The 15989-nt window shown below is 42.3% G+C and overlaps 1 pseudogene; it reads right to left on the bottom strand.

The window, feature by feature from the left end:
• Positions 1–8891: 8891 nt before the first annotated feature.
• On the bottom strand, positions 8892–10806 carry LOC120052146 (annotated as a pseudogene).
• Between the last annotated feature and the right edge of the window lie 5183 nt (positions 10807–15989).

Below are 15989 nucleotides of genomic sequence, written 5' to 3'. Positions count from 1 at the left end.
AACAGTGTGTGAAAACCTTGTGAAGACTTACAGAAAACGTTTGACCTCTGTCATTGCCAACAAAGGGTATATAACAAAGTATTGAGAAACTTTTGTTATTGACCAAATACTTATTTTCCACCATAATTTGCAAATAAATTCATTAAAAATCCTACAATGTGATTTTCTGGATTTTTTTTTCTCATTTTGTCTGTCATAGTTGAAGTGTACCTATGATGCAAATTACAGGCCTCTCTCATCTTTTTAAGTGGGAGAACTTGCACAATTGGTGGCTGACTAAATACTTTTTTGCCCCACTGTATCATAGTGGAATGCTCTGCCACCAGAGGTTATGCAGACTTAAAGCAAGTTTAGCTTTAAAAAACGATTTAAAAACATATTGTATCACAGCGCCTCTCCTTTCTCTAAAGATATAATTTAACTGTACTGTATATAAGAATATGAATATGTACAGTGCCTTCAGAAAGTATTCACACTTGTTGTTACAAATTGGCATTAAAATGGATTTAATTGAATTGTTTTGTCAACGATCTACACAAAATACTGTAATGTCAAAGCGGCAGAAAAATTCTAACATTTGTAAAAAAAAAAATAATAATAATAATAATAATTTAAAAATAACGAATATCTTGATTATATACTGTAGGTATCAAACCCCTTAAGTTAATACATGTTAGAATCACCTTTGGCAGCGATTGGGATCAGTGCGAGAGAGAGTGGGATCAGAGCGAGAGAGAGACACAGCTGCATGTGAGCACCCACATTTTTCAGCATTTTTTACAAAAATATCAATTTAGGGTTATATGAACTTGGATTTTTCGGCAAGGACATATGGAGGGTATACATATGTATACATATACCCTCCACAACATAACCTACACTCCAAATCAAAACTCCCACCCTACAACCTGATTTTGGATAAAATTACCTGGAAGGATTCCTACTACCAAAGATTCCTATTAGATTCCTATGCTCTGGCAAACAAACAACAGGAACCTGAAAACACCATCCAACCTGGAAGTGAGTGAGCAATGTTTAGTCTGAAGCTATTTTGAAAGCCAAGAAGAAAAATACATTACAATGATATATTTAACTTTATAAGGCTTATAAAGTTAAGGCTACCAAGCTTGCTAGGACAGAACAAATAAAACTTCAATTAGAACTGAGAGGTGTTAAAGCCTTTGAGTCCAACAATGGAAGAGTCTCACAGCCTACCCCATCCAAATCCAGAGGGCTTTGAAGCCCCCTCCCCATGTGTTCAGAGACCATCCCCTGGTATTTTCTACAGGGAATCTGCCTCCAGAAAAAAGCTTCTCCCAAGTGGGTGAGACACCTACTCCCGTTGCCTGCTGCACTGCTGCTTGGATTCCACCTGGCGATCTGTTCACCGTCTCCCCTGTCTGGTACAGGTACCCCCGCCACACTCCCCCCTCTCTCCCGAGCATTCGTTCGCCTCCAGCACACACGCACTGTTGGGGCAAGTGACTCTGAACAAGTCGTTAGATTTTTTTCTGGGTTTTCTGCACGTTAACATTGGAAGCTTATTACCTAAAATGGATCAATTGAAAGTGTGGGTTCACAGCTCCAATTCAGATGTGTTGGTCATTACTGAGACGTGGTTAAGTAAGAGTGTTTTGAACACTGATGTTAACCTTTCTGGTTATAATCCTTTTTGGCAAGACAGATCTTCCAAAGGTGGTGGAGTGACAATCTTTACCAAGGATCACCATCAGTCTGTCCCCAAACAATTTGATTTGCTGGTTTTAAGCATTCAACTTTGAAATAGCTCTTTGTTGACTGTTGCTGGGTGTTATCGTCCTCCATCAGCACCAGCCTAACCCTACCTGCCCTAAGCTCAGTCCTAGCCCCTTACACTAGGTCTGAATTGTCCTGCTAGGTGACCTAAACTGGGACATACTTTAACCACCTGACCAAGTCCTAAAGCAATGGGACTCCCTAAATCTTTCTCAGATTATTACCAATTCCACAAGGTATGACTCCAAACACCCAGAAAAGGCTACTCTAGTTGATGTTATCCTCACAAATAATCCTGATAGGTATCAGTCTGGTGTTTTCTGTAATGACCTTAGTGATCACTGTTTTACAGCCTGTGCTCGTAATGTCTGCTCAATGAAACGACCTATCCTGATTTGTCATAGACACTTGCTAAAAAACTTGAATGAGCATGCCTTCCTTCATGACCTGGCCTCTGTAAATTGGTATAGAATCAGCTTGATCCCCTCTGTCGAATACGCTTGGACCTTCTTTTTTGATATTTTCAGTGGTATTGTTAACAAACACTCCCCATAAAGAAAATGAGAATTGAAAACCGGTTCAGCCCCTGGTTCGATTGTGATCTTGCAGAGTTACTTCACCTAAAGAATATCATTTGGCGAAAGGCTCAGCACACGCATACTCAGGCTGACTGGCTCCCGTTAAGGAAAATTAAAAATAAGTGCACTATCCGGAAGGCCAAAGTTAGTTACTTCAAGGAGCAGTTTTCTCTCTCTGTGTCTAACCCCAAGAGGTTCTGGAAAACGATTAAAGACCTGGAGAAGAAACCCTCTTCCTCACAGCTGCCCATGTCCCTTAATGTTGATGATGTTGTTGTTACTGATAAGGAGCACATGGCTGAGCTCTTTAATCACCTCTTCATTAAGTCAGGATTCCTATTTGACTCAGCCATGCCTCCTTGCCCATCCAACATTTCCTCATCTCCCACCTCTTCTAATGCTCCTCCCTTTTTTTGCCCTGCCCCACTACAAAGTTTCTCCCTGCATGCGGTCACTGAGTCCGAGGTGCTAAAGGAGCTCCTTAAACTTGACGCCAAAATAACATCTGGGTCGATGGTTTAGACCCGCCGGGCACTTCAATCCGGCCAGCGAGACATTTTTTAAATGTATTAAATATTATTATATTTAAGTTATGATTTTTGGCCTAAAATTACTAATTCCATGATATACAAACAACCTCCAATAGATGGCGCTGTAGCCTGGCAGCGCGCTCTGTATTTGGGCCTACTGTCAGATTCAGAATGTGCTGTCATCATAGCCACTTCATTGCTTGACGACTTTTGACGTGAAAAATTAGTGCTGCGAAAATGAGAAAAGTGAACTCTGAATGTTATGTGTTTAAAGAAGAATACTTTTTTACTAATATTGGACATAAGGCGGTATGTCTGATATGCCATGAAAGTGTTGCTGTTTTTAAGGAATGTAATCTCAATTGTAATTTTCCAAGCAAGCATGCTAACTACGTTAGCAATCTGTCCTCTCAGAAAAAGGCAAGGAAGGCCTCAAAAGTTGCCACAAACTTAAAAGCCCAACAAAATACGTTTACTAAATGGTGCTCTACTCAAGACTCTGTAACTAAGGCAAGCTACGTAGTGGCACATAAAATTGCAAAGCATAGCAAGCCCTTTGCTGAAGAGGAGTTTGTGAAAGAGTGTATGGTGGAGACTGCTGGTATACTTTGTCCTGAGAGTAAAAACCAAATTGAGAAAATTTGCTTATCAAGTAGAACCATCACCAGGCGTGTGGAAGTGATAGGTGAGGAGCTAATCTCAGAGTTGAAGTAAAAAGCAGATGGCTTCTATCTTTTTTTCCTATAGCACTGGATGAGAGTACTGACATCAGAGACACCGCTCAACTTTTCATTTTTGTCAGAGGAATAAATGAGAACTTTGAAATAACAGAGCAACTTCTTGCGATGGAATCAATGACGGGAACAACCAGTGGCTCTGACTTATATGACAGGGTGTCTGCCTGCTTGAAAAAAATGAATCTACCGTGGAGCAAACTGACAAACGCCACAACAGATGGATCACCAACGATAAAGTAAAAGAAGACAGCCCTAAGGAATTGATATTTCTTCACTGTATTATTCATCAGGAAGCCCTGTGTAAAAGTGTGTTAAAGCTGGAAAATGTTGTAAAAGTGGTTGTAAAACGTGTCAAATTTATGCAGGCAAGGGGGCTTAACCATCTTCAGTTCATTCAGCTGCTCAATGACAGAGGCAGAGCACCAGGACTTGTTGTACCATTCAAATGTGTGCTGGCTAAGCCTGGGGAAAGTATTTTGCTGTGTGTGGGAACAGAGGGGAGATAGGTATGTTCCTTGATACGGTAGGTAAAGCTGATGACATCTCCGAGTTGAAAGACAGACTGGCTGGGCGACTTTGCTTTCGGTGTGGACATATTGGGGCATCTGAACGATTTAACTGTGAAACTGCAGGAAAATTGTGTATTTGTGCATGAACTGTACTCCAACATAAAAGCATTCAAGGCCAAACTTATGTTGCTCTCCAGACAAATGAGCAGCTGGTCTCACTCCTTTTCTGACTGGCTGCACTGAACGCGCCCACGTCGTAGTGCCGCACTGAGACATACAGTAGCACTTTGATCGACCTGCATGCTGAGTTTTCCCGCCACTTCTTCACCAAGATTGAGACTGAGCTGGAGCTTGTATCCCCCTGCCTTTCAACAGTGAGAAAGCACCACCAGACACACAATTGGAGCTCATCAACATCAAATGTGAGAGTGCTTTGAAGGAGAAGTACAAAACAGCAACAATAGACCAGTTCTATGGCTTACTGAATTCCCAAACATTAAAAAGCACGCCCAAAAGGATGCTTGTTTTATTCGGGTCCACATACGTGTGTGAACAAACGTTCTCAGTCATGAATTACAACAAATCCCATCACGGTTCAAATTTAACAAATGTCAGCTGTTCTGAGAATCTCTACATCAAAGATGACACCAGACTTTGATGCCCTTGCCAAGAGAGGTGACCAGAACCATTGTTCACATTAAGACTCAAATAACCGTGACTGGGGTAAGCAAGAATTATGCTTTTTCATGGTGATGGTTATGCAGTGAGAATTATCCAGCAATGCACTTGGATACAGGTAATTTGTCCCCATACATCTGACAATGAACACTTATTCAGTTAGATTTGGGCTGAGGTGATTGGATAACTGTAAATATTGCTCACAATGGAGATGAGAATGATCCCTTTAATATGCTTTAAGAAACAGACCATTCCAAATTAAACGGATGCTCTTGCCATATGTTTCACTCAAATTTTAGAATAGTTTTTTTTACACATCTGCTCTTACATTTGGCATGTCTCCAGTCATCTAATATATATATATATATATTTTTTTTTAAGTTGGCATATTGTGACTAAGTTTGATTGTACTTTGCAAGGGTAGAGATGCAGGATCTGTGTGTGTGTTTGATTGTGTCTGTGATGTTATAAATTATATCAATTTTGTGACAGTTTTGTGAAACATCTGTTCACAAAAAACAAGGGTAGAGATGGTACAAGGATAGAATTGTTCTGCAAGCATATGTACACCTACAGTACACAAGTAGTTGCATGTCAATGTGAAAATGAATAAAGGCTTCACATATTTGTCACGCATATAGTATGTGGCCCTTCACTTGGTTTCAATAACTCAATGTGGCCCCTGAGCCAAAAGGTTTTCCCACCCCTGGTTTAGACCCTTTCTTCTTTAAGGTTGCTGCCCCTATCATCGCCAAGCTTATCTCTGACATTTTTAACCTGTCTCTCCTCTCTGGGGAGGTTCCCATTGCTTTGAAGGCAGCCACGGGTCTTCCTTTATTTAAAGGGGGAGATCAAGCTGATTTTTAAAATGATTTTTCATTTCACCTTTATTTAACCAGGTAGGCTAGTTGAGAACAAGTTCTCATTTGCAACTGCGACCTGGCCAAGATAAAGCAAAGCAGTTCGACACATACAACAACACAGAGTTACACGTGGAATAAACAAACATACAATCAATAATACAGTAGAAAACTCTATTTACAGCATGCGAAAATGAGGTGGGATAAGGGAAGTAAGGCAATAAATAGGTCATGGTGGCGAAGTAATTACAATATAGCAATTAAACACTGGAATGGTAGAATGTGCAGAAGATGAATGTGCAAGTAGAGATACTGGGATGCAAAGGAGCAAGATAAATAAAAAAATACAGTATGGGGATGAGGTAGATTGGATGGGCTATTTACAGATGGGCTATTTACAGGTGCTGTGAGCTGCTCTGACAGCTGGTGCTTTAAGCTAGTGAGGGAGGTAAGAGTCTCCAGCTTTAGTGATTTTTGCAGTTCGTACAAGTCATTGGCAGCAGAGAACTGGAAGGTGAGGCGGCCAAAGGAAGAATTAGCTTTGGGGGTGACCAGTGAGAAATACCTGCTGGAGCGCGTAATACGGGTCTGTATCATCTCTGTATACCGGTCGCAAGACCCACTGGTTGATGCTTATTTACAAAACCCTCTTAGGCCTCACTCCCCCCTATCTGAGATACCGTTGAAATCAGAAGTTTACATACACCTTAGCCAAATACATTTAAACTACGTTTTTCACAATTCCTGACATTTAACCCTAATAAAAATTCCCTGTCAGTTATGATCCCAACTTTATTTTAAGAATGGGAAATGTCAGAATAATAGTAGAGACAATGATTTATTTCAGCTATTATTTCTTTCATCACATTCCCAGTGGGTCAGAAGTTTACATACATTCAATTAGTATTTGGTAGCATTGCTTTTAAATTGTTTAACTTGGGTCAAACATTTCGAGTAGCCTTCCACAAGCTTCCCACAATAAGGGGTGAATTTTGGCCCATTCCTCCTGACAGAGCTGATGTAACTGAGTCAGGTTTGTAGTCCTCCTTGCTCACACACGCTTTTTCAAATTTTCTATAGGATTGAGGTCAGGGCTTTGTGATGGCCACTCCAATAACTTGACTTTGTTGTCCTTAAGCAATTTTGCCACAACTTTGGAAGTATGCTTGGGGTCATTGTCCATTTGGAAGACCCATTTGTGACCAAGCATTAACTTCCTGACTGATGTCTTGAGATGTTGCTTCAATATATCCACATCATTTTCCTGCCTCATGATATCATCTATTTTGTGAAGTGCACCAGTCCCTCCTGCAGCAAAGCACCCCTACAACATGATGTTGCCACCCCAGTGCTTCACGGTTGGGATGGTGTTCTTCGGCTTGCAAGCCTTGCCCCTTTTCCCTCCAAACATAACGATGGTCCTTATGGCCATTTTTGTTTCATCAGACCAGAGGACATTTCTCCAAAAAGTACAAACTTTGTCCCCATGTGCAGTTGCAAACCACATTCTGGCTTTTTATGGAGGTTTTGGAGCAGTGGCTTCTTCCTTGCTGAGTGGCCTTTCAGGTTGTGTCGATATCGGACTTGCTTTACTGTGGATATAGATACTTTAGTACCTGTTTCCTCCAGCATCTTCACAAGGTCCTTTGCTGTTGCTCTGGGATTGAGTTGCACTTTTTGCACCAAAATACGTTCATCTCTAGGAGACAGAACGCGTCTCCTTCCTGAGCGGTATGATGGCTGCGTGGTCCCATGGTGTTTATACTTGCGTACTATTGTTTGTACAGATGAACAAGGTACCTTGGCTGATTTCTTTTGATTTACCCATGATGTCAAGCAAAGAGGCACTGAGTTTGAAGGTAGGCTTTGAAATACATCCACATGTATACCTCCAATTGACTCAAATGATGTCAATTAGCCTCTCAGAAGCTTCTAAAGCCATGACATCATTTTCTGGACATTTCCATGCTGTTTAAAGGCACAGTCAACTTAGTGTATGTTAACTTCTGACCCACTGGAATTGTGATACAGTGAATTATAAGTGAAATAATCTGTCTGTAAACAATTGTTGAAAAATGACTTAGGACATCTACTTTGTACATGACACAACCCGACTTGCCAAAACTATAGTTAAACAAGAAATTTGTGGAGTGGTTGAAAAACGTGTTTTAATGACTCCAACCTAAGTGTATGTAAACTTCCGACTTCAACTGTACCTACTGCAGCCCTCATCCTCCAACCGTTCTGCCAGTCACATTCTGTTAATGGTCCCCAAAGCAGACACATCCCTGGGTCATTCCTCTTTTCAGTGTGCTGCAGCTGGCAACTGGAACGAGCTGCTACAAACACTCAAACTGGACAGTTTTATCTCCATCTCTTCATTCAAAGACTCAACCAAGGACACTCTTACTGACAGTTGTGGCTGCGTCGCGTGATGTATTGTTGTCTCTACCTTCTTTCCCTTTGTACTGTGTCTGTGCCCAATAATGTTTGTACCGGCGCCCCTGCCCAGTATGGCGCCACTGTGCAGTCATGTAAAATCCATCGATTAGGGCCCAATTGATTTATTTCAATTGACTAATTTCCTTATATGAACTGTAACTCTAAAATCGTTGAAATTGTTTCATGTTGCGTTTATTTTTGTTCAGTATATATGTATCAAAGGTATCAAAACTTTAAAAACTGTCCAGCTGATCAGGAAGGTAAAACCAGAATTTTACAGTAGTTTGGGAGATGCTGGCTGATGGCTCTCCCCTTTGGTACACTACAGTAAATGCTACAGTAAAGGGTTCTACACACACTTCGCAAATAGAGCGTCGGAGCAGATTCAGCCGTACAGATGTACATAGAAATACGCAGAGAGTGACGCAAACGGAGGTCCGTCGCTCAGTTGGCCCCATGCAGTCACATCCATACACTGATTGACATACTGATTACACCATGGCCATGCTTTCTGCAGCACCGGTTGTGTAAAACAGGGATGGTGTTTTTGGACAGCTAACCCTAACAGGATTTTCACTAGCAAAAGAATTGTACGAATGTCCTACGTCTGACTAATTGACCTTGATTAACCTTTTTCATGAGGGTTGAAAAGGAAAACGTCACTAAATGTTAATGTAATTGAACCTTCAAAAATCAAAATGTAGGTTATATGACTAGATTTCCTTAGAATCATGTAAGGACTGACATTTTAATCCAGCACTTAATTACTTGCTCTCCCCTTTGATATACAGGTAGATTTAATTTACCTGGAGAAGCAGCTAGCATCGCTCAGAACAGAGTCTACCGCCACTAACGTGCCCCCGCAGACGTGTGCCCCGTTCTTCTGTAGGGTGGCTATCCAGGGCCACAAGCCTGCTGTCGCCAACGAGCTTCCCCCACCAATACGGGAGTTCAAAGAGGCGCTGACGCTGCCACACACCACAGCTGCAGAGGGAGAGACAGATAAAAGTTTGAGAGACAAATCAAAAAGGGGAGTAATCCAGTAGTCAGATTTGCTACAGAGGTAGAGAGATTCACATCAAGGTTTAGCCATATGCACAAGTTAGACTATAGGTACGTACGTGCGGGTGTGGTAGTAGGGGTGGTGGTGGTTCTGACTGATGACAGACTAGTGCAGGTGACAGAGGTCAGAGTCAGTCCCACTGGATGAGAAAGTGGTGAAGCCGGTCACTGGTGATCTGGCTGTTGATCCAGGTCTGGTACTGGTAAACTCTGGCGTACACACCTGGGAAATTTGCCAGAGCACAGCAGTGGCCAAAACTCACAACGCCAGACTGGATCCAGCGACTACCCTGTTTGCTAACCATCGGACCTCCTGAGTCCCCCTATGCATAGACAGATTTACAGTGTCACTGAGATTTAATTTTCACAGGATTATGAAATATAGTGGGACGGTTTCCCAGATGAAACCATAGTCTGAGAAGAAGAAGCATTTTCAATGGGGAATCTCTATTGAAAATGCTTTTTAGTCTAGGATTAGTTATAACCTGTGTTCGGAGAATCGGCCCAATGTGTAACTGACCGACACAGTAATAAACAAAAAGGATACCCAAGAGATTTTACCTGACAGGAATCCTTTCCTCCTGCTGATAAACCAGCACAGATCATGTTTTCAGTGATGGAGCCAACTCCATAGTTACAGTTACACTGCCTGTTTCCCACTACTGGCACATCCACCTCCTGTAGGATCTGTGATAGAGATGGGATGATAAACCGAAAAATGATCAACACTGACCATACCAATCACTTATCACAGGCATTGCTGGTATTCTTCATTACGATAAGTAGCCTATACTAGACAAATGTAAAGTTTGAAGTTAAATAAGTTTGTTAATATGGGTGATGGTTAATGGTCCCATTAATTGATGGCTATAAAAATCAAACTAGTAGTAGTAGTTTAAAGGGTAATAAAAAAAACGGTGGTGCACACGAATGTTATAAACTTATCGTTCTATTTATCGTTATCGCATCAATTCAGGTAACTTATTGCGGTATACATTTTTGTCTATAATCGCCCAGCTCAGGACACTCAGGAGAGACATTCAACCCATAAAAAAAAGGTCTTCCTCAACATACACAAGACCTCTCAGAATTCCGATCCATCATATGTTGTACTTAAAGCAAGCTATATCTGTGTACTCACTTCCTCCACTGCTGATGGTGCCCCAGCCTGTGACCCAGCTAGTAGTGCCAGCATAGAAGGAGCAACCTGGTGCAGCTAGGCAGACTGGCCAGATGTAGTTGGTAAAATTCACGGGGGAGGAGAGCTTCAGCAGACAGATGTCGTTGTTACTGGTACTACTGATGTAGTTGGGGTGGCAGACGATCTGAGTAACCGTACGGCTCACCTCGTTGAGGTTGGAGCCATGCTAGCTCTGACAACCCACATAGACCACATTTGATGTACTGGTGCTTAGCGAGAGTTTCAAGTTAGAATTGTATTAAATGTTTTGACTGTCTTTATTGGCTATGCCTGTATTCTATAAATAGTCCATTTGGCCCACCACCACCACCACCATTCCATAACCTTACCAACTCCTTGACTCCATTCATCAGTCAATAGAAGAAAAGCAGTGGAATAATGGGAATCTCATCTCTTACCTTTTGAAAGGAGGGCAACTAGTAGTCACCAAACAGAGTGCTTTGTAGACTTCCATCATTTTAATGCCCGCCACAACAGCCTGTCCTGTTTAGTGTTTTTACTCCACCTTGTCTTCACTCCTCCCCTTTATCTACACTGCTCAAAAAAATAAAGGGAACACTTAAACAACACAGAAACATGCACATTTGTGGCCTGCTGGAGGTCATTTTGCAGGGCTCTGGCAGTGCTCCTCCTGCTCAAAGGCGGAGGTAGCGGTCCTGCTGCTGGGTTGTTGCCCTCCTACGGCCTCCTCCACGTCTCCTGATGTACTGGCCTGTCTCCTGGTAGCGCCTCCATGCTCTGGACACTACGCTGACAGACACAGCAAACCTTCTTGCCACAGCTCGCATTGATGTGCCATCCTGGATGAGCTGCACTACCTGAGCCACTTGTGTGGGTTGTAGACTCCGTCTCATGCTACCATTAGAGTGAGAGCACCGCCAGCATTCAAAAGTGACCAAAACATCAGCCAGGAAGCATAGGAACTGAGAAGTGGTCTGTGGTCACCACCTGCAGAATCACTCCTTTATTGGGGGTGTCTTGCTAATTGCCTATAATTTCCACCTTTTGTCTATTCCATTTGCACAACAGCATGTGAAATTTATTGTCAATCAGTGTTGCTTCCTACGTGGACAGTTTGATTTAACAGAAGTGTGATTGACTTGGAGTTACATTGTGTTGTTTAAGTGTTCCCTTTATTTTTTTGAGCAGTGTATATTTCTCCCTCAAACTGAAACAAACCCATACCCTGATACACCTGTTCTCTCTCCTCCCTCTTTCCATGTCAAAAACTCTAGAGCCGCTGAGGAATGTCTTGGTTGTCACAAGGGCAAGGCCATTGGTTTTCCATTGCTGTAATCTGTGATAATTTCTCCCGTCTATCTATAGATATATATCTACACCTATCTAATCTGTAATTTATCCTGTGTATAAGAGAGTCAAAGCCAATAGGTTGCACTGTTAAGTTGAAAGGGCTGTGTGTGAGTTTAGTGTGTGGGAGGAGAAGATTACTGTACAGTAACCTATTCAATAACAGAAATGTATTTGTTTAAAATCTATCACTTGATGGTTTCATTTCAGAGACAAATTAACATGTGAAAAAATATTTGTAAAAAGTATTCAATACAGTAATATGAGATCTGTATGTAAAACATTTACATCTGAAATTGTCATTTAATCACATGCTCTTAACCAGACCCACTTACAGTGAGAGCATTCATCTTAAGATAGCTAGGTTTTGGGCCTCCCGGGTGGCGCAGTGGTCTAGGGCACTGCATCGCAGTGCTAACTGCGCCACCAGAGTCTCTGGGTTCGCGCCCAGGCTCTGTCGCAGCCGGCCGCGACCGGGAGGTCCGTGGGGCGACGCACAATAGCGTCGTCCGGGTTAGGGTGGGTTTGGCCGGTAGGGATATCCTTGTCTCATCGCGCTCCAGCGACTCCTGTGGCGGGCCGGGCGCAGTGCGCGCTAACCAAGGGGGCCAGGTGCACGGTGTTTCCTCCGACACATTGGTGCGGCTGGCTTCCGGGTTGGAGGCGCGCTGTGTTAAAGAAGCAGTGCGGCTTGGTTGGGTTGTGCTTCGGAGGACGCATGGCTTTCGACCTTCGTCTCTCCCGAGCCCGTACGGGAGTTGTAGCGATGAGACAAGATAGTAATTACTAGCGATTGGATACCACGAAAATTGGGGAGAAAAGGGGATAAAATTTTAAAAAAATAAATAAATAAAAAGATAGCTAGGTTTTGCAACAACAACAAAAAACATATATCTAAAATGTATGAATTGAAAATATGAGATAAGTAATAAATTAAACACAAAGTACACATAACCAATGATTTCTGATAAATAAACAATGTTCATTTTTTGGGGATATAGCCTTTTGGAAAAACTCTTCATACACTATACACACACACAAAGTATGTGGACAACCCTTCAAATTAGTGTGTTTGGCTATTTCAGCCACACCCGTTGCTGAAAGGTGTATAAAATCGTAGACACAGCCATGCAAACTCCATAGACAAACATTGGCAGTAGAATGGCCTTCCTGAAGACCTCAGTAACTTTCAACATGGTACTTTCATAGGAGGCCACCTTTCTAACAAGTCAGTTCGTCAAATTTCTGCCCTGCTAGAAGTGCCCGGGTGAACTGTAAGTGCTGTTATTGTGAAGTGGAAAGTCTAAGAGCCACAACGGCTCAGCCACAAAGTGGTAGGCCACACAATCTCACAGAACGGGAGAAGCACTCCTAGGTTGCAACACTCACTACCGAGTTCCAAACTACCTCCGGAAGTAACATCAGCACAAGAACTGTTAGTTGGGAGCTTCATGAAATGGGTTTCCAGGATCGAGCAGCCTCACCCAAGCCTAAGATCACCATGCGCAATGCCAAGCATCGGCTGGAGTGATGTAAAGCTCCATTGGACTCTAAAGCAGTGGAAATGCGTTCTCTGGAATGATGAATCACGTTTCACCATCTGGCAGTCCAACGGACGAATCTGGGTTTGGCAGATGCCAGGAGAACGCTAGTGAAGGGAATACTACAATTACATTCTAGACGATTCTGTGCATCCAACTTTGTGGGGAAAGCTCTTTCCTGTTTCAGCATGACAATGCCCCCCGTGTACAAAGCGAGGTCCATACAGAAATGGTTTGTCGAGATCGGTGTGGAAGAACTTGACTGGCCTGCACAGAGCCCTGACCTCAACCCTATCGAACACCTTTGGGATGAATTGGAACGCCGACTGCGAGCAAAACCTAAAATCGCCCAACATCCGTGCCCAACCTCACTAATGTGCGTAGCTGAATCGAAGCAAGTAGAGGCTGTTATAGCGGCAAAAGGGGGGCCAACTCCATATTAATGCCCATGAATTTGGAATGAGATGTTCGATGAGCAGGTGTCCACCGGCCCCCCATCTGAATGTCCACCTGCCATGGCCATGCTCCTTCTCGAGCTGTGCTTCCTCCCACAATGCGATTCCCCAGGGGAGGCTGTCCACACGCTGAAGGGGACAGAACTTTGGTACAAGGGGTAGGGTGGGATTAGGGGTAACATACCTCTCCCCGCTTGCCCCCCTTTTGTCAAACACAAATACCAATATTCCTTCAACACAGTTTACACAAATGCTAAGAGGAGCCTATAATTTACAAACAGATCAGGGCCGGCTGAGGGTGTACTTCACTCCTCACAACACACCAGTTGCAGTCATAGCACAGTCTGCATACATTATTCAACAGTAATAACAAAGCAACGCCCAGACAGCATTAAGCATAGGGTAACCTGTTCACCTTACTTTGAGCTTTACCTGTCCTCAAACCTGTGGAAGAAAGCAAATGTGAATTTCCCGATGATCACCTCTGTAGTAAAGGGGTTCTTTACCAAGAGACCTTGAAAAAGTAGAACCTTCTTTGATCTTTTTTTATGTGGTTTTAGAGTTGAAGGTGAGGGGATATATAACAGATCAACCTTGCTATTGCACATCAAATAAATGTGTTACAAAATGTATTAGCCCAGCGTTTATCACTTTTTTTTTATATCAAAATGGGGTCACAGGCAAGAAAAGTTTGGGAACCCCTGTATGAGCCTACTGTAATAGCCTATCAGCATCAACAAGCTTAAAAGGCAGTGAAAAAGAATAGGCTTACTGGTGGGTGACAAAACAATCTAGAAATGGTTGCCTGGATTCACCATCCCATTTCAAAATCATTACATTGTTAGGAAAAAACGTTAGGAAAATAGAATTGAGTAAAAGCCTATTCAAATTCCAACTCCGTGATGTTCACATCAAGTCATTGTTCTTCAAAGCGAGCGGAACGGAAGCATTGGTCTTTTGCTGGGTGTATAAAAAGGAAAAATCTGCTGAAAAACAACATATTGGGATAAAAAAATGTTTTAGCTTCTTATAACTAATGCAATACAGTCATAACCGGCACCAACTGAGAAGAGCTGTTGAGGGAATGCGTTGACACCAACAAACGTGAATTATTTCAGAATAACTGAGCACTATCCGTGCCCGGTAGTTGAGTCCGTTTCAGGGTGAATCTCAGAAGAATGTGGTTGAATCAGTACAGGAGGCAGGAAAGGAAGGGATAAAGGGGGAGCATGTGTAATTACCTGCATATTCTAACTGAGCAGAGTTAGCCAATCAGAACGTGCTGCCTCTTAGCTAAGAGCAGAGGTTATCGATAAAACTTGGCCAAAATACAGGCCTAAGGACAACGAAACATGTCATGAAATTTAACTAGTCTCCCTATGTCATCTTCACTTTGATTCTGTGCTAGAGGCTTCTAAATGATGTGCTTTTCCTTTAGGCTGGGAGAGTTGTGTGCAGGCCACACCCGGTTAAAGGGATACTTCGGATAGCGCAATGAGAGGTCTATGGGTAACACTGCCTTCAGAAAGTATTCACACCCCTTAACTTTTTTCCCCACATTGCTGTTACAGCCTGAAAATAAAATGGATTCATTGAGATTGTGTCCCTGGCCTACATACAATACTCCATAATGTCAAATTAATTAAAATTAAAATCTAAAAAAGTCTTGAGTCAATATTTCTTCAACCCTGTCTTATGGCAAGCCTAAAGTTCAGGAGTAAACATGGACTCACTCTGTGTGCAATAATAGGGATTAACATGATTTTTCAATGACTACATCATCTCTGTGCCCCACACAATAGAGATAATTGTAAGGTCCTGCAGTTGAGCAGTGAATTTCAAACACGGATTCAACCACAAAGGTCAGGGAGGTTTGCCAATGCCCCGCAAAGAGCACCTATTGGTAGATAGGGAAAAAAAGCAGACACATCCCTTTGAGCATGGTGACGTTATTCATTACACTTTATCAATACACCCAGTCACTACAAAAGATACAGGTGTCCTTTCTAACTTAAGTTGCCGGAGAGGAAGGAAACCACTCAGAGATTTCACCATGACATTAAAACAATTAGAGTTTAATGGCTCTGATATGAGAACGTCTCAACAACATTGTAGTTACTCCACAATACTAACCTTAAATGACTGAGTGAAAACAAGAAAGCCTGTATAGAATATAAATAATCCAAAACATGCATCTTGTTTGCAATAAGGCACTAAAGTAAAACTGCAAAAAAATGAGGAAAATAAATTAACTTTATGTCCTGAATACAAAGCGTTGTTTGGGGAAAATCCAACACAACACCACTTGGTACCACTCTTCATATTTTCAAGGA

This window comes from Salvelinus namaycush, chromosome 8 (genome assembly GCF_016432855.1).
Source record: "Salvelinus namaycush isolate Seneca chromosome 8, SaNama_1.0, whole genome shotgun sequence".
In the NCBI taxonomy this organism is placed as follows: domain Eukaryota; kingdom Metazoa; phylum Chordata; class Actinopteri; order Salmoniformes; family Salmonidae; genus Salvelinus; species Salvelinus namaycush.
This window is presented reverse-complemented; position numbering and strand designations above follow the sequence as displayed.